Source organism: Martes martes, assembly GCF_963455335.1.
Source record: "Martes martes genome assembly, chromosome: 3".
Lineage (NCBI taxonomy): Eukaryota > Metazoa > Chordata > Mammalia > Carnivora > Mustelidae > Martes > Martes martes.
In genome coordinates, this window is record NC_137890.1 from 128,000,530 (window position 1) to 128,021,095 (window position 20,566).

Below are 20,566 nucleotides of genomic sequence, written 5' to 3' on the forward strand. Positions count from 1 at the left end.
ATGAGATTGTGACAGGCAGAATAATGTCCCCCCTCCCCCGCCAAGATGTCCACACCCTTATCTTCAGGACCTGTAGATATATTAAATTACATGACAAAAGGGACTCTGTGGATGTGATTGTTAAGGCTCAAAATAGGGAGATTATCCTGGTGTTTCCCAGTGGGCCCACTGTGATCATATGAGCTCTTGAAAGATGGAAGAGGGAAGTGAAAGTGTTATCAGAGAAAGACAGCAGTGTGAGTCAGACTTGGCCTGACTTTGATGGCTTTGCTGATGGAAGAGGCCAAGAGCCAAGGAAGGAAGTCAGCCTCTAGAAGATGGAAAAGGTGAACCAATATATGGTTTTTCCATTAGAACCTCCAGAAGGAATTGGATGCCAACACCTTTATTTTTAATGCAGTGAGACCCATTTCAGACTTCAAACCTACACTACTGTGGAATTATTAATTTGTGTTGTTTAAAGCCACAAAGCTTGTGGTAATTCATTATAGCAGTAAACAAACAAACAAAAACCCCTAATACGACATTATTACACATTATACTGAAACCCTACTTCTTGCAAATTCAAGCCATTACACTGAAAATGAACTGGTAGATCTTCCCTCTAGTCCTAATTAAAAAAAAAAATAGAATCAATAGAGGAAATAAAAGTCAATATCAATTTAAAATATGTACCTAAATATAAATATACATGTATAAATATACACCTTCCTTTTTATCAAAGCAAATTTCAGATGAGTTGCTGCTTTGATATTATAATAGAATTAAGGAAATGGGGACAGAATACAAAGCTTTAAGAGCATAGCTGAGATGCAGATTTACTCTGAATGACTGAAATCTCACTGACTTACTTAAACATTTCCATCCCCTCCCGTGCAACAGGGAGACTTATTTTCCCTCCTCTTGAAATCACTAGAGCACAGGCATCAAGCACAGCTATAGTGTTTCAGCAACACACCGCTTACAACCAGCACAGGCCAAGGAATGTCAGCCTGGTTCAATTCAACAGAGACCGACTTTGCCCAGAAATCATCCACATTCCCTTAGGGCAGGCCTTCAGCTGGGAGAGTGACGATGCCCTGTGTTTGTACTACTTCCTCAAAGAAGACGGAGTTGTGTGATCCCAAGTCACCTGAAAAAATGTTCAAAAGCACCAGACCAGCATGCACCAGGGCTCTGGAAATGTGAGCGGTTAAAACATGCTGATCATTGCCGAGTTGTGAGCTCCCAGTAGTCATGTATCCCACTTCTTTACATTACATGGTTTGGTTTCTATGTCTAGGACTATGCCTGGTTATGCAGGTAAGTTGTAGAAGCTTCTGGTTATTCTTGAAGATAACAGAAACCCATTTCTCCTTCTTGTCTTAGAAGAGGTATCGGTGGATGTGGTCTAAAGTAGAGGAATGTGGGACGAGCTTCTGAGGTGACCTTTTCTTTCCTAGGAATGTTAACTTTCCTTTGCAGTAGTATTTGAGAGGCTGGCTGGGAGAGAGGTCAAGAAGATGCCCAGGCTTGAGGATTACTGATGAATATTTATTCTTTGGTAGGGGCAAGAAAACATTATTTGAAGATTGAATCTTTTCATTTATGTCTGCAGAAGTGGCTATATTTGAACAAAATGCTAAAAGTGGTCCCTTGGTTAGTTAATTTCTACAGCTCCCTTTTTGATTCCTTGGAACCCTCAAAAGAAAGTATTACGAAAGCAAGGGAGGCATCAGGCTTCAACCAGAATTGTTCCTTTGATCTGCAACTTCTAAAGAGGTAAAAATGTACGCAAGGTTGCCATTCAGCCTGATAATCCCAGTACCGGTTCCAGGACCCAGAGGCTGTTTAATCTGTTGAAAGGCAGTGTTCTCAGAACCTTTTCTGGCTCAAAGATTGTAGGTTTAGGAGTAACACAATGAATGGATGCTTTGAGAAGGGGACAGTCCTTTTATTTAAATAAAACCTCCAAGGAACCCATGCAGGGTGAAAGCAGGGTAAGTTTTATTTTGAGGGAATAAAAATCTGTCTTTGAAAGTGGACACTATATCTAGTTAGGTGAGAATCCATGTTCTATGCCTCGCAGCCAGAGGTGGTGAGACGGAGGGCATCTGTGACAGGCAGTCCAGGTCCCTGAGAAAAAAAATCACTGGCCAGTGCCTTTCGGGGACCCCCCCCCATTATGAGCGTGGCTTTATTGCTTTTGGATCCGCTTACTTCCTTTTTGGTTTCCCTTGGCTTTCAAGTAAAGTTCCTTTTAAGAATTTCACCTTAGCTGTGCTTTAGAGAAATGAGGAAAGAAATTTCGTTTTACAAATGATTAGGTTAAACAGGAGAGGGAAAGAAGCAGCATGGTAATATTAGTGAGAATCCAAACAAGAAAAGCAGCCTTTCTAAAGGCAAGACCAAGCATTTCCTATGCCAGGCTTTCTACACGTGTTGTCCACATGTGCACCTCTGTCTGTGCTATCTCATTTTCCTCAAGAATGCTAAGGCCAGAGACACATAGGGACTGGGCTCACTCAGCTAAGACCTGGAAGATCCAGGGGTGGGATGCAGGTCTACCCCACTCCCGTGTCTATGCCACAGGTACAATGACCCAATCCCACCCTCACTTTTCTTCGAGAGACATCTTTGCTCACCCTTTGAAGAGCTAATGTTCTGCTTGATTCAAGTCTATTGAGAAAAGTGCATCTAAGCCCTTCTAAGAGATCAGATATCAGATTTGACCTTATGAGTTTTTAGCAATAAGTATTCACAGTGACTCACTGAGATGACACATTAGCATTAATGCATCATGCTTGGTCTGAATTAACTTTCTAAAAAACATGTTTGTGACAATAAAACATGTGGCATCGAGGAGCTGTCCTTCCAGGGCTGAGCCAAATATACCAGGGATATGGGTAGCAGTCAAGAGTAAGCAGGAGAATGAAACCACTCAGGATCTCCCACAGAGGGAATTCAATGCTGGGAACTCGCTTTATGGATGGTGGAGGAGCTGCAAGGGTAAACAGGCAACCGCGAAGCCAAAACTAGATGTCAGCAAAGCAGGAAGCCCTCTGGTGGGGGGACAGAGGGACCAGAGCCTGAGTCGGGCATCCTGGTGAAGCTGGAACCCCGGGGGTCCCCACATCCTAGTGGGAAAGCCATTGCCTCTCAGTTCCAAGAGGGAGGCGAGAACCCTCCTGCCTTCAATCTCCCTCCAGCCAGAAGCCAGAGAAAGAAGGAAAGGAATTTCACTTCTAAATGATTAGGTGACACAGAAGAGGGAAAGAAGTAGCCTGGTGGTATTAGGGTAGTGAGATGATCAAAGCAAGAAAACCAGCCCTCAAAGCAAAACCATGGCAGAGCAGCCTGGGATATACTCTCTGCTGAAGTTGCCCTCCTCGTGACACACAGCTGAGTGCGCAAAGGGCAAGAGCTGCTTCAAGGACCCGCGGATCCAGGACGTGCACAGCAGGGCGGCGGCAGTGGCCAAAGAGCAGGGACAGGGAATCACCCTTCCGCGATTCCACATCCTCCCAGGAGCTCTTCCTGTCCGCCCAAAGGCAAGAAAGGTGGACAGTGAGCTAGCAGGCTGAGCCTTCATTAATGCCTCTTTGGTCTCTTTGCTGGGGCTGCCCAGAGTTTTGTCCTATAGCCAGAAAACACACATCACAAATAAGCCCCCAAAAGAACGGACCCCTCTCCGATTAAATTGCATACATTTCAACACATCAATCATGTGTTGAGGATAAAAATTCCTCTTCCCCACCTGGGTATGAAAGAATCCAAATTGGTCTGTGAAAATATGATCCCAAAAAGCTAGGCAGAGAGAACAGAGAAAGGCAGAGGTATTCAGCTTCCTCTATGCTTTTCTTGGCTTTCTCCACCGAAGACTTCCCTCAGGATTGACTGTAATTGGTTTTTGTTTGTTTCTGGAGAGGGGATGCATTCTACTGCTTTTTATTATATTTATATTACTACTGAAAAGGAGAAACAGTAAGGGAAAATATTCCTTTTGGCACCAGAGCCAATTCAGAAATACTAATCAGGTGATGAAAAATAGGAATTTAGCCTCCATTACAAAATGCACAATAACTCCCCAGTAGATTATAATGAGGTATAAGGCATGGTAATAGGTCTTGTGAAAAACCATATTCAGGCCCTTTTGAAAGGGGGTAATTCATTTTACTCAAGTGTTTGCTCACAGAAGCCTTTTGCAAGGCACAATATTTTAAGCCAAGAGATAAGAGTAACAAGCTAGATTGGGACACAAAGCTCATGGCAAACTCTGGCAACCCAGCGCGGTAAAAAGTCACAGAATTCTACGTCCAATTTCATGCAAGTATTTACTGAAGGTGTGTTGTGTGCGGAGCGACAGGTGAAGCTGAAGTAGGGGCTGATGAAGTACTGGGTTTGAATGAGCTCTTTTTTTTTTTTTTTTTAAAGATTTTATTTATTTATTTGACAGAGAGAGATCAGAGTAGATAGAGAGGCAGGCAGAGAGAAAGGGAGAGAGGGAAGCAGGCTCCCTGCCGAGCAGAGAGCCCGATGTGGGACTCGATCCCAGGACCCTGAGATCATGACCTGAGCCGAAGGCAGCGGCTTAACCCACTGAGCCACCCAGGCGCCCCTGAATGAGCTCTTGATCTTGACCGGGAGCAAAACTTCTATGGGTTAAACAATGAGGGAGGCAATATGAGTCAAGGAATAAAAGCAACAACATTCTGGATTTCAAATTCCCCTTTCCAATTTCAAGTGAGGAAAGCTCCAGGAGCTGGGGAAAATGATATTCAATTTTTAGTGAAAACGATATACTCTTAGGAGTTACATTCCTTGGAATTTTGGAATAATACAACTAAGTCCCCTTAGAAAGGTACGTCTCATTCTTATAATAATTATCATCTGTGTCAGCACTCTTTGACTAGACAAAATTAAAGAAAGAACTACGTCAGACTTATAAACAGATTTCGCCACTCTGAAATAACTATGTAAGTTTTTCCACTTGTTGAATAATGGAAAAATCATCTATAAGAGCTCTTTGGCTTCTATCTGTAGGCCATTTTTTTTTTTTTAAATCTTTCTTAAAGTTCTTAGTTCAAAATTGGGTTATAGATTTCCAGTTTCAGCTTCTACATGTGCAAAGACAGAAAGCTGCTACTCCTGTCCCTACAATAATAAAAAGCTAAACGAGGTGAAAATGGCTTTCGTTGGGCCCGTCAGAGAATGGAGATCTCAGGGCAAACTGCTGCCCCCAAATCTGGAGAGACAAGGGAATCCAGGGTCAAACTTGAGATTTGCCCACCTGGAGCAGAAGCCACAGACTGGTCGGAATCCTCAAATGATGTTCAGTTAGAAGAGAAAGCTTTAGACTGATGTGGCTCTAATGCCAAGACAGCTTGCTTACTTAAGCAAACCAAAATCCAAGCCTTTAAATGCCTCCAGGTTACGAGATTGAAACCTGGCACAAGCAATCCAACAGCCAACTAGGTTTGGAGCTGTAGTGAGCCAATAATTTCCTTACTTTGCTTCTACCTTTTCTTATCAAAGTATCTCCCTGAGATCCTATCAGCGGAGCGCTCCTAATCATTCAGTTTGGTGCTGCCAGATTGAAATCAATTTTTGCTCAAAAACAAAAACAAAAACAAAAAACCTTTTAGTATGCCTCAGTTTATGTCTTAAAAGAGGTAATTTTGGTGAATTGCTGAAGTGAGACACTCTGGGAGGGGGGCGTGACTTAGGTGGGCCCCCACACTTTTGTGAGTTTTACCTCCTGGAACTCCACTAGGTTCTCTGGGTGGAGAGCCAAAAAAGACCTTCTAGGGGCTCTGGCAGGAGAAGGGAAGAGCACTGTGAAATACATCGGAGCATTCTCCATAACAAAGGCCTAGTCTCCAGGGAGAAGACTTCACCAGAGTCTTATCTCACTTGGGGGAAGGGCATTTCTCTGACTCTAGGCCCCTCTAGTCTTCCTCTCTCACCTAAGGAGGAAAAAAAAAAGCTGTGAAACAGCTGCGAAGGTCACAGGGCAAGACACATACCTACTCAATGACCGAGACTTAATGATAACATTACAGGACACTCTCCTTTCCCCCACAGGCTCCTAACATACCAGTATAAAAACAGTGGATCACAGCCAAAGGAGTTACAACATGCAGACTCTATCTAAGGAGGGGGTTCTTAGGGAAGCCCAAATATGACAGGGACAAAAACTAGAGGAATTTGAAGACTTTGGTATCTATAGTTACAACAAACATTAAACAATGCCCAGCTTCTAGCTAGATTAACATAAAACCTCACATTAAAGACCTATTTATCTCAGTACCTATTACTCAGTATATTACATCTGGCTTTCAACCAAAAATTACAAGGCATTCTAAAGGCAAGGAAAAACAGAGTCTAAAGAGACATGGTAAGCATCAGAGCCGGACTCAAATATGACACAGGCTTTAGAATTGTCAAACAGGAATTTTAAATTTACTATGACTAATATATTAACAATGGAATTGTATTCCATTAATAATGCTAATAAAAAAGTGACAATATGCAATAATGGATTGGGTAATGTAAACAGAGAGATAGAAACTCCAAGAAAGAAAGGTCTTCCTTCCTTCTTCCTCCATTGACCAGCACAGAGAAGCAGAGCAGAATGGGGCAGATGTGGGAGAAGGCCGACCACACCTCTCTACCCACCAGTCACATTTCTTCAGAGACTAGATGTTGACAAAAGCTAGAAGTTTTTTTTTTTTTTTTTAAGATTATATTTATTTATTTTGACAGACAGAGATCGCAAGTAGGCAGAGAGACAGGCAGAGAGAGAGGAAGAAGCAGGCTCCCTGCTGAGCAGAGAGCCCGATGCAGGGCTCAATCCCAGGACCCTGAGATCATGACCTGAGCTGAAGGCAGAGGCTTAACCCACTGAGCCACCCAGGTGCCCCAAAAGCTAGAAGTTTTAAAAATGAATCCAGTAAGTTATTTTGTAGATATTCACAAACTGATATTAAAGTTCACGTGGGAATCCAGGGTCAAACTTGAGATTTGCCCACCTGGAGCAGAAGCCACAGACTGGTAGGAATCAACAGACAGATAGCTCAGTGGAACAGATTAGTTAGCTCAGAGATGGATCCACATAAATACAGTCAACTGATCTTTGACAAAGGAGCGAAGGCAATACAATGGAGCAAAGACAGTCTTTTCAACAAAAGGTGCTGGAACAACTGGACATCCACATGCAAAAAAAAAAAAAAAAAAAGAATGTGGATACAGACCTTACACCTGCACAGAAAGCAACTCAAAATGGATCACAGATCTGAATGTAAAATGCAAACACAGGAGAAAACCTGGTGACTTCGGGTATGGTAATGATTTCTTGGATACACCAAAGGCAGAATAATGAGAAAAATAATTGATAAACTGGATTCATTAAAATTAAAATCTTTTGCTTTGTGAAAGACAATGTCAAGAATGAGAAGACAAGCCACAGACTGGGAGAAGATATTTGCAAAAGACATAGCTGATAAAGGAGTATAACCCAAGATATACAAAGAACTCTTCAAACTGAACAGCAAGAAAACAACCGGATTTAAAAATGTACTGAAGACTTCAACAGAAACCTCACCAGAGAAGATATACAGATAGCAAAAAGGCATAAGAAGAGGTGTTCCTCATCATATGTCATTAGGGAAATGCAAATTAAAACAACAATGAGCTATCACTACATACCTATTAGAATGGACAACATCCAGAACACTGACAACACCAAATGCCATCAAGGATGTGGAGCAACAGGAACTCTCATTCTCTGCTGCTAGGAGTGTGGAATGGTGTAGCCACTTTAAAAGACTTTGAAAGCCACTTTGAAAATTTGACATCTTCTTACAAAACTAAATGTACTCTTATCACGTGATCTAGCAGTTATTCTCCTTGATAATTACCCAAAGAAATTGAAAGCTAATGTCCACACACAAAAAAAGTAAAATAAGCCATCTGAAAAGGCCATATGATATATTATTCCAACTATATGACATTCTGGAAAAGGCAAAACCATGGAGATTCTGTTAAAAATATCAGGAGTGCTCACTTTTCCAGTGGATAGAGCATGCAATTCTTGATCTTGGGTTGTGAGTTCAAGCCCCACATTGGGCGTAGAGATTAATTAAAAAAAAAAAAAAAATTTAAAAAGATCGGTGGTTGTCAGGGATTGCGGGGGAGGGATGATAGCCAAGCACAAGATTTTTGAGCAGTGAAAATACTTTGTGTGATACCATAATGATAGATGTATGTCATTATATATCCATGTATCTCTATATATCTATGGGTTTAAATCCATTAGAATGTATAAAACTGGGGCGCCTGGGTGGCTCAGTGGGTTAAAGCCTCTGCCTTCGGCTCAGGTCACGGTCTCAGGGTTCTGGGATCGAGCCCCGCATCGGGCTCTCTGCTCAGCAGGGAGCCTGCTTCCTCCTCTCTCTCTGCCTGCCTCTCTGCCTGCTTGTGATCTCTGTCTGTCAAATAAATAAATAAAAATCCTTAAAAAAAAAAAAAAGAATGTACAAAACCAAGAGTGAACCATAGTCCGTGCTGTGGACTTTGGGCGATTATGATGTACCAATGCAGGTTCATCAGTTATAACAAATGTACCACTCTGGTGGGGAATGTTGATAATGGGGGAGATTATGCATGTGTAGAAGCAGAGAGTATATGGTAAATCTCTGTGCCTTTTCCTCAGTTTTTCTGTGAACCTTAAACTGCTCTAAAAAATAAGGTCTTAATGTTAAAAAATGGACATGACTAATCCATAATAACTGAAATAATATTTTTAGGGACCAAAGAAACAAGAGAATTTGTGGATTAAGACTGAGGTACTTTTATGGTTGCCAAATACCAGTGAGAAAGAGTGTGCCACTCAACAGTTAAGAGTGGTTTTTGGAGAGAGGGGATTATTTCATGTGTATATCTTACTGAGTTGAGACTCCTCAATCCAACCAAATCAATATGCACATTCATGTTTTTAAAAAGTGGCTTTTAAATTGTGGGAAGTGAAGTCCACAGTTAAGCCTCAGGTTGTAGTCTGTTTGGTCAGGGTTATAGATCAGAAGAGACTTCGAATGTACTGAAGGCTGCTTGGTGAGTCCAGGAAACTGGAACAAAGAAGCGCCTACAGGAAAAGGTCGCCCGGATGCTTGTTGTGTTAACTAGTCTGGGAGTGCTGTTCTCTAGCAGGTGCTAGCAAATGGTTCAAGTTTCTCTCCAGCATATCTCAATGCAATGCAGCAAGATGACATGTTTTTAGAATGATTCTGTCAAGCCCTAATCTACAATAAAAATTGTTTCTAATTTCTCCTAGTGGTGGGAGAGAACCTTAATTAGCTACTAATCTTTCTTTTCACATATAGGATCTTCTCAGTGTTTGCTTTCTAGGAGGTGTGTCTACATGTCTATTAGATACTCCTAAACCAGGTATTTGGAGGCAAAAAATGAAATGCTAACTTTTTGTAGAGGCACCCATTTTTATCAGCTGGAATCGTTCTCTTTGAGATCATACAGAAAGTGGTTCATTTTTCTCCTTATGAATTAACCTGAATAGGCCCAGATTTTCTCATAGTGATAATACCAACATATTACTATATTACTAGTCAATCTTCATTTCAGTAATAGGAGCAAAGAGATGCAAAATAAGCCAACCATAATATTTCACTGAGGTCACTGTCCATTGTGGCCTGTTTACCCCCCACAACTGTGATTTTCATGAAATATAATACAAACTTATATAAACTTATGGGGTATTATATATAAACTTATGGGGTATTATACTTCCTTTTCCTCTTCTCTCTGCAAATTTAAGCCTTGTTCATCATTTGCTCTCTCTTCCATTATAAGAAACTTTGTCAATAATGTCAGAATTAAGCACTGCCTGCTGCCTATTTTGGGAATAGAATGTTGAGCACTTTCAGGAAACAAAAGTGAATGTAAGATTTAGAGACATGGTTCAATTCTCAAAACTTTTATGAGATTAGTGCCGTTAATAAAAGATCTAGAACACTCTAGCCTTTCCCTTTATAACATCAAGTCTAAATCTGGGCATGGTGTATACTGGAAGTTGACATGTATTTAATAGTTTAAAACAGAATGAATACAGGGGCATCTGGGTGGCTCAGTTGGTTAAGCATCGGACTCTTAATTTCAGCTCAGATCATGATCTCAGGGTTGTGAGATCAAGCTCCGCGTCAGACTCCGTGCTGGGCATGGAGACTGCCTAAGATTCTCTTGCTCCCTCTCCCTCTGCCCCTCCCCAGCCCTAAAAAAACAGAATGATATAGAAATGCTCTGATCGAAACTGTACTTTCCCTGGAGCCAGGAGGTCAGAATCTTGCTGGGTATAGTCCAAAAGCAGGAGAAAATTTGCATAACACATTTCAGAAAAATCTCTTGTGCTGAAGATGCTCAATTAATTGACACATACAACCCAATAAATATATATTATGTATTTATACTCCTACTCCTCTTCCATACAAATGGTATACACACTGTTCTGACCTTGCTTTTTTTCACTTAATGTGTCTTAAAATCTTTTCATATCAGAGCACAAAAAAGCTATGTCACCCTTTTTTTGGTGTTCCTCCATGCCCTTTTGGGTATGCTATTGCATACATATGATAGATAATTTATTTAACAATCATTTATTGATAGACACATAGCATTGTTAACCTGAATCTACTGTATGCATAATGAAGGATAAAGCACATAAGAAATTATGAGATATCTAAATTTATCATCCCTGTGTCCTTGAAAACCCAGAATTGTCACTAGGGAAAAAAAGAAGATATATTAGACTTAAAACAATGGCCAAACCAATAACAATGAACAACTTGAGTTTGGAAATCAAGTCTTCCTGGGAGAAATGGCTGATTCCACGGGCAGGAAATGGGTAAGATGAAGCTGGCACATCTTGTCATGCTCTGCCCGTCCTATTGTATACACCATCCCACCCCACATCTGGCACTCTCTGTCCCTCTTCCTACAGCACTTACCACACTCGCATTTTATATACTTGCTTAATATGTGCCTTCTCCACCGAAATGTTAGTTCCATAAGGACAAGAACTTGGTTTTGCTCACTGTTCTATTCCCCAGCTCTGAGCGGTTACTCGATAAGTACTCAGTGAATGGAAGAATTCCTCCATTGATTCATTCTTTCCAGCAGATTTTATTTGTAGGTGAGTGAAAAGAAAATTCTGTGAGAGATGGGAAGGGGTAATTTATCTTTAGGCTGGGGGTTTGTGAGGAGTTGGTAAAAGGTAACTTATGTGTTCAAGTATATGAAGGAGTGTTGAGAAGAAAATGACTGGCTGTTTCCTTTGCCACTGTGGTGTGAAGAAGTGGGTTCAAGGACTTGGAATTGAGTAGAAACTTCCTGATGGAGAGGACTATTAAGTTATGCCTCTCTCCCCCTGCCTTTAGTTTTTTCAGTGGGCTGGGTTTTGTGTCAGATAAAATGAGGATAAAAATCAGTGCTTCTCAAATTTTAATATCTGTATGAATCACATGGGGGGGTCTCATTAAAATGCAGACTTTAGGGGCACCTGGGTGGCTCAGTGCATTGAGCGTCTGCCTTCGGCTCGGGTCATGATGCCAGGGTCCTGGGATCGAGCCCCACATCGGGCTCTCTGCTCAGCGGGGAGCCTGCTTCCCCCTCTCTCTCTGCCTGCTTCTCTGCCTACTTGTGATCTCTATCTCTGTCAAATAAATAAATAAAGTCTTTAAAAAAAATGCAGACTTTAATTCCATTGGTCTGGGGTGTGATCTGAAATTCTCCATTTCTGCCAAATGATGTTGATGCTACTGGGCTGCAAACCACACTTACAGCATCCGGGAATTAGATGACTACCAGTAGCACCCTTTGAATCCACAATGTCATAATCCCTTATAAAATGCTATGAGTGCTTCCTAGAGATTGGGTCAAGTTGATGCAATTGTAAGGCCATCACCCTAACAACATTTATATTACCCAAATAAATTAGTATGTTTTCTAGTTAAAGGGAATAATTTCCAAACCACTTTTATTTATTTTTTCTTTAAATACTCAAGGACCTCCCAAGAAAATTAAATGCTTACAATTTATTAAAGAAAATGTATCTTGTCTTTAGGGGTATTTGAATAATATACTTAACATTCACAAATAACACACTTTAAAATTTCTAAATGACAAATAACCCATCTCAACCAAATTCATTACATAAATACTTAATAAGGTTCCCAAGTATAGGTGTAACACAACATAATCCTTATATTATCTGCCTCAGGGAATAAGGTGAAAAGTAATCGCATTCAATATTTATGAAATTAGTATTTGAAAATGAAGGAGTGTTTACAATATGAATCTAAATATCAATGGCATAAAGTAGGTTCAGAATTTGCTGTGTAGCTTAGTCTCTGTCCTTATTCTAGATGGTTGAGGCAGAAAAGGAATTTATTAAGGGATAGTAAAAAATTCAGAGAATCTCTGGAAGACCTGAGAGACAAGCTGAGAGGTGACCCCACCAGGAACCAGCCCCAAACCACAGTGCACATTCCCTCGGCCTGCCCTCATGGCCTCTGCCCTGGGGCATCACTGAGACTTACCAAGCGTACACAGTGGATCCCAGAAACTCTGCCACTCACCCTAAGACCCAGACTTTCCCCTGCTACCTTCAACAAAAGAAAAGGATTCTGCAAAGACTGGCAAAGTTTGAGTCACACGCTTGAGCTTCAATTTGTGGTGCGAAATTTCTAAAACCTGAACTTTAATAAACTCCAAAGTTTGCATCCTCTTCTCATCAAAAAAAAAAACCAAAGCCAAAAACAGAAACAAAACAAAACAAAACAAAAAAACAGGAAAAATGGCTACTAACCTGGGTTGTTAAAACCTGAATGTAGAAAAGAGATTTATACATATAAACATGTATATTATATAATATATAAACAAAATTACATCTATCTTACATATCTTGAAAAAAAAAGGCAAAATTCCCATCTCTTAAAAATCTGGAACTATTTTCAAACAATAATTCTTACAAACCCATTTAGTATAAATTAATCCTTAAAATGATGTAACATAATGACACAATTATAATAACATATAATGTAATGAACTACTACATTATATATTTCCATTTTGAATAAAAACATGTAAATGTCAATTTATTCCACAGTTATTTGAGAATGTCCTCTGTACTGTACTAAAATGATGCATTAGCATCCAAAGGGAATTAGTCTTGTAAAATTATGCTAAGTTTGGTTATAATGCTAGGTTTGGATTATAAAATGTTTTAAAAAATGAGACTGGCCCAATTAGAGACACCCTCTGATACAATCTAAAAAGCTACAGAAACCACTTGAAAAAAGAAAAATGAGCCCACGACAGGTGATTTTTCTCATTCTTTGTGCTTTGAAGATGTATAATCAATGTGTTAGATGAAGCAAATTCAATGACTATCTGGGGGATTCAGCATCAGGTCAAAGTGTTCCTGAATGTCTTGACTTTGAGGGACTCTATGGAGTACCTTTCCTGCAGACCTCAGCTGTGTCCTGAGTTGACCTTTGCGCTGCTCTGCGTGTCCTGAATCCCCATTACCGCAAACATCCAACTGCTAGTGCCAAGTGATGAGCATATCTGTTTCTCCAAGTACAACATGAGCTCCTTAACATAAAAAATTGTGTCCTTGTTATCTCGGAGTCCCTGTGGTGCTTTGTTCATAGAGATTATTCATTAAATATTTATTTGATTACTACGTGGAGAAACCTCTGTGGAGCTTTCACCTGGCAGCGTTATGAAAAGAATGGAAGGAATTTTCTTTTCATTTCTCAAATTCCAGGTGTGCTCTCCAGGGTTAGACACGGAAAGACTAATAACATTCTTGGCTGTTGGCGATCGACTTAGGGACCATTTTCCTTTTGCTTCTTCCTTCCTGGGAATAACATTTGTCTTCAGTTCAAAATCTAAAGTAAGGCGTTTCAGGCTGGAAGGGAGAAGCATTCAAGTTGACCTTTGTATTTCCTTTATATCAAGGAAGGTCTACAAAGCAGTTTGTCCTAGAAATATGAATATAGCCATTGGTTTCTGTATTAAAACTAATAAATATTAATGTGGAACAAATTAATCAATTAAGGCAAAAATTTCCAACAGGAAAACACAAATAAGTTTCCCTGGCTTTTAAATGCATGCTTTGCAAAATGCCCCAAGCCATTATTTTAATAGCATAGTAACTAACTCCCAGTTGGGAAAGGTAAAATAATTACCATGAAAAAAAAAAAGAGCTCTTTGTTCTACACTTGGAATTGAAAATCATGCACTAAATCGACTTTTAAACAGTCTTCTGCATGTAGGTGTATTTGTCGGTATTGATTGGAAATTTTAAAAGATTTCTTTTTCTGTCTCGAGCAATCCAGTAGGCTAACACTACAATAAACACAATTTTAGCACCCATACAGGCCAAGAACATACAAATGATTTTGATAACCTTTAAGGGCTCAGGAACCTGATAGCAGCAGTACCTCTGATTTACTTTATGTGAAATTCCCGGAATAGCAAAAACCTATTAATGTTTTCAAGAAATCTTTTGAGCCTTTACAAAACTCATCAAAACAAAAATCATCCAAGTCCTGAAAAGCCTACCCTGTAAAATATGAAAACAAGCCAGGGAAGCACACATACTATGTTAAGATACCAGTTCATTTCACAGCTGGCTTATAAACCAGGTTCCCCTCAACACAGTCTTCTTCCTTTTTCTCTTTTAATCATCAAGTTGCACGAGTGCAGATGACAACGTCAATGAGATCCACAAACTGTGTATCTTAAAAGGCCAAAGAAATGAGCAGTGTAATATATGAAACTTTTAACATTTCATTACACTCATATTTTTCTTCCTTTCCCTTTCTGTATTTTTCTAATTTTCTGGAGAGTACGTAAGAACAAGAAACCCAAATTTTAAAGCCTTACTATGACTGGAGAAGTAATAAGCTTATGGAGACTTAATCACACTTTAGAAACCTGCCATTTCTACCTCAGGGTCGGCAGCTTTTTATTCAAAGTAATTTGAAAGGCTTTAGAAATACTTGAAACATCTGCAACCACAATGAGTAGGAATCAAATGTTATTGTGTTCTTTTATTGACTAGAAACTTAAACTGGGGACATAATTTTGGGGGGAGGGGGAGTAAGATGAGGATTCCAGCTCCCCTCTAGACGTCTTGTCGCACTCTCTCTTGTAAGGTGAAATGTTGGGTTGCACACAGCAAAGCTATTCCAGCCCCTTGTTAAAGCTTTCAGCCAGACTGGGGTTAAACAGTATAAGATCTGGTGATTAACAGGCTGTTTTTAGAGAAAACACCAAGTAGCTCGTTCCTGTCTGCTTCTGGTACAGGAGGCTCCAGATTCAGGAAGGGTTGTTTGCAACTGTGAAATAGAACAGCCTAAGTGTGGGAACGTGGTCACGACTTGCTGTAGGGGGAACGCAGGCCTGTTCTGGGCACCCACCCAAGACCGTAAGAGAGGACTCCATGGTCCACCCGGTTTCTTGTCTCAATGTCTACCTGGCATTAGAAACACTACAAATCTCTGTTCGGTGCAGCTTAAATAAAGAAATGGTAGGCTGCATTTTAAAGATTTATTTATCTTAGAGACAGAGTGTGGGGCAGGGAAGGGCAGAGGGGGAGGGAGAGGGAGGGAGAGAGTCTCAAGCAGTCCTCCCACTTAGCAGGGAGACTCAGGGGCTCCATCTCAGACCCTGAGATCATGACCTGAGCCAAAATCAAGAATCAGACGCTTAACCGGCTGAGCCCACTCAAGCACCCTGGTAGACTGCATTTTACAGTAAATCTCTTCTGAGTAAAGTCTGAAAGTTTCATTCTTTTTACACAGTGGGGTACCCTCCAGAATGCAGAGGAGGGTGTAGTAGCAGGAAAGGGAAGGAAGGAAGGAAGGAAGGAAGGAAGGAAGGAAGGAAGGAAGGAAGGAAGAGTACAGCCTCAGCTGTTCACATGTTTTGGCAAGAAGTGAGGGAAACACTCTGCATGTGATTTAATCCTGTACTAAATTATTTTATTTCAAAACTTTGCAAGTCAAATGTCCTGGGTGGTTCATTATGCTGAACACACCATAAAGAACTGATCTGTTATTAGTTGGTAGTATCGTTGCTTTTTCTTACTTAGACAGCCATTTTGAGAATTACTTCTCTCTAATTATCATTAGCAGTTTAAACCTCAGTGGTCTTACAGTATTTTTTAAAAAGGAGCCCATAGGAAATCTTCATGAAGGTATAGAGCAGAGAAAACACTGAGACTCTACAGTTCGTATGCAAAATGTTCTCAGGATATAAAAGTAATCACAAACTGGGGTGAAGGACAAGATAATGAAAGTGGGTTTCTTTTCTGACTTGGGGTTGTGGGGTAAGGGAAGCTGTTCCATTCTTTTCTCTTCTTATCTGCTTAGGGTCCTCCAGAATAGGAGCCCAGTAAAGAAGAGAAAGAAGGAAGTTTTGTGGCTTCATCCTACAAGAGACTACTCCAATCTCAGGGGAGGATAAGAATAAGTATTTATTGAATGCTATGTGCTAAGTGCTTCACGTGAATTACCTTTTTGCGGGGGAGGTCATATGGTGATAGTAAGTTTGTTTGTTTGTTTTTTAAGGTGTTACCCATATCCCTACCCACTTCCCCTCTTCCACTACCCACAAACCATCAGCTTGTTCTCTGTAGTTAAGAATCTGTTTCTTGGTTTGCTTTTCTCTCTTTCTCTCTCTTTTTTCCCCCTTTGCTTGCTGTTTTGTTTCTTAAATTCCACATATGAGTGAAATCACGTGGTATTGTGTTTCTCTGACTGCCTTATGAAATCTTGCCAATTGCACCAACAGGGATGGAGCTGGAGAGTATTAGGCTATGCAAAATAAATCAGTCACATGAATTATCTTATGGAATACTCATAATGTCCTACTCTGAAGAAGGTACTCTTAACATTCCCATTTCACAGATAATGAAACTGAGGCTAAGGGTCATATGGCCAGCAGGTGGCAGCTCTGGAACATAAACCTTCTGGTTAGCCACCACCCTTACTGCCTTGTGGGGGAAATGCCCTTGCCCATCTGCCCCATGAAGTATGGTGATTTTAAAAAAGAGCTAATCTTGATCATGTCGCTTTTCTATTTAAAACATGTAATGGCTCCCTATTCTTCTTGGAACAAATCCAGACTTCCTAATGCTGTTTAAAAGCCTCCTCTTCATACTTTTTTGCCTCTTGCCTATCTCTCCAGCCTCATTTCCACCATTCTCCCCCTTGCTCCTGTCGCTGAGCATGTTTTCCAATCCCTCAAATACACCAAACTCTTCCATTTTGGGGGTTTTGCCCAATCCACTTCCTCTGCCTTTAGCATGCATTCTCTTCCTTTTTCCTGACTTCCTCATACTTCCATCTCAGCAAGATGTGCCAGACCCACCATTAGGTGCTGGTACAGCTGTGAGCTGGTCCTAGAAGTGACCACTGAGCCCTTGAAACATGACTAGTCTGACTTTGGATGTGAGTGTGAAACACTTGCTGAAATGAACTATCAAACCATCCAAAAATATGGAATCTTAAATGTATGCTGCGAAGTGAAAGAGTCCAGCCTGAAAAGGCTACCTACTATATCATGCCATTTATTTGGCTTTCTGAAAAAGGTAAAATTATAGAGAGAATAAACAAATTAGTGATAGCCATGGCTTCAGATATGGAGTGATGGACAGGGAAAGCATGGGCAATTTTTTTAGGACAGTGAAACTATTCTGTAGGATACATAATACTATGCATTTGTCAAAACCCACAGAACTTTACAGCACATGCAGTAAAACAATATATGCAGGGTAAAAGAAAAAAAAATCATTAGGAAGTTAGGAATCCCAGGATGGAATGCAGACTGTGACAAAAAGAATTTGATGATCATAAAAATGCATGAAATAATCTCACTGAAGGGAGTGGGGTGAGGGAGGTGGGGAAGGTGTTGATTTAAATCACTTCAAAATGACTGGATTATGTAAAACTAAATGCAAAACACCCTGTATATGAGCACTCTATTCTAGTTGATTAAGTATGTTTTTCATGGGTTACAGGTAATCAGTCTGAAATCGCTACACATATATACTGGAATTAGACAAATAGATGGCAGATAGTGTGAGTCAAATTTCTCACTGTTGGAATGGGAAGTACAGATAAGTAAGGACTGATCCATGTACTAATGGATTAGAATTAGAGAAATGAGTATGAACTTATAAGTAGCTAGATATAGGTACATATACAAATATTTACAAATTTGTGTATATGCACAGGTTAGGAAACCCTGTCTATTCCTTGCTGTCTCAGTTGAAGGGATGTAAAAGCAATGACATCTCAGTAGCAACAAGCACACCTACCACCCAGATCTTGGTTTCTAATACCATTCTTCAATAAAAGGAACCAAAAATCTTTGGCACAATGGCAGTTGCCAAGATGGGGCAAGGAATATACAAGCATCTAGTTGTGTCAGAAAGTAAGGAAGTGTCTAAAATCACAAAACAAAACAAAACACAATCATGGGAGTATGTTAAAGAAACACAGGAGCCAATCAAAAGATCTCCTAATTGCCAAAACTGAAAAAATCGGAGAAAAAAAAATAAGTATAGAAATATAGTAGTAATGGATTATAACCAAAGTATAAAACAGATACTCATGAGGCCACACTGATATAAATAAATGATGGACTGACTTATTTAATTAAGTAATGTGAAAGGAGAAACAAATCCAATTATAATTGATATAGGTAGTCACTATCAAGGAGGTGGGGTATAATTTCTTACACTACAGTGTGGGCTGTTCACAGTGATTTCCTTCAAAAGAGTTCAGTATGGAAGTGGGGTTTGGGGTAAAGTGACTTTACACTGGAGAAATTGGGAAAACACCACTTTAACTAGGTAATCAAAGTCAATGGTAAATCAAATTGATAGCATGTATTCTTAATATGACATGATGAAAATGGACTATATCTCTGTGGTCTTTCCCCAAAAATCCATAATCCGAGTCTAATCTGAAAAAAATACCAGACAAATCCCAGCTGAGGGACGTTCTCTAAAATGCCTGATCATTATTCCTCAAATTGTCAGAGTCATCAACAGCAAGGAAAATCTGAGAGACCATAGCATCCAAAAAGAGCCTAAGGAGACATAATCACTAAATGTAAAGTGGTATCTGGGATGGGATCCTGGAACAGAAAGAGGACACCACACGAAAACAAAGGAGAGGGGTGCCTGGGTGACTCAGTCAATTATGTGTCTCTTTGGCTCAGGTCATGATCCCAGGGTCCTGGGACTGAGCCCCACTGTTGGCTCCCTGCTCAGCAGGGAGCCTGCTTTTCCCTCTCCCCCTCCCCCTGCTTGTGTTCCTTCTTTTGCTGTCTCTCTCTCTCTCTCTGTCAAATAAATAAAATCTTTAAAAAAAGAGGGAGATATGTAAACAATGGACTTCAGGTAACGTTAATGTAACAATATTGGTTCATTAAAAAACGCTTAAAGATTAAAAACTGTCAACCCATAATTCTCTATCCAGTGAAAATATCCTTTAGGAATGAAGGTAAAATAAAGACATTCTCAGATGAAGGAAAATTTAGGAGAATTAATATCCAGCAGACCTGTTCTCCAAGAATTTCTAAAGGAAGTTCTTCAGACAGAAGGGAAATAATACCAGAGGGAATCTTAGAACATCAAAAATGAAGGAAGAACAACAGCAAGATAACTAAAAATAATTCCAGAAACGGGAAGGGGATGGTGTGAAACCTAACCTTGACAAGATATAGATAACTGGAAAAAAAAAATCATTTGCAGAGTAAGTTCATTCCCAATATGGTTGAGACAATGTTAGATAATAAAATCTGTTAAAAAAGTTGACTAAAAAAAGTAGACTATGAAACTATGCAGTGTGAACTGAATTTTGTTTCTATATGTATATTTGTTTCTGTATGTTAAATATAGAAACACACAGAGCTCTGGCTGGTGGCATCTATGGGAGATTTTTAAAAATACTTTGATGTTTCCAAATATTCAACATAAGCATTATTACATTTATGATCAGTGAAAGATAACCATTATTTAAAAAATTCACTGTTTCACTAGACTTCATTTGAGACTCTTGGCATAAACATTTCCTTTTAGGCACACAATATAAGCCTCAGTGAGTCATCTGAATGTAAATTTGGCTCATAGGATTTAAAGACGTAAAATCAAATAGATAAAAAAAAAAAAGGAAGAATCCCTGTAATATTCTAGGAGGAATGGGATTGCTTATGTCATCTACTGGTTCAGAACCCACATCTAAGTAGCTCAAAAGACTTAACAAGATCAAATCTTGTTAATTTCCACATCATACATGTTAAGAAGACAGTGAAAAAGAAATTATGCTTCTGACTGAATTGGAATGCATGGAATTTCTAAAGCACAATGCTCACTGCAATCAAAGCTATTGCAAGATGTGATGTCAACATTATTCTCGTAAGTGCTTCTATCCTATTTCTTCATAAACAAGGGATGAAGACTAACCCCAAATGAGATATTGATTGCATTATGTTGTTA

At 39.8% G+C, this 20,566-nt stretch overlaps 1 protein-coding gene across 1 annotated transcript in view; it reads right to left on the bottom strand.

The window, feature by feature from the left end:
- The window catches only part of RAPGEF4 (Rap guanine nucleotide exchange factor 4), a 235,901-nt gene that overhangs the window by 86,462 nt on the left and 128,873 nt on the right, over positions 1–20,566 (bottom strand). The window lies entirely within an intron of this gene.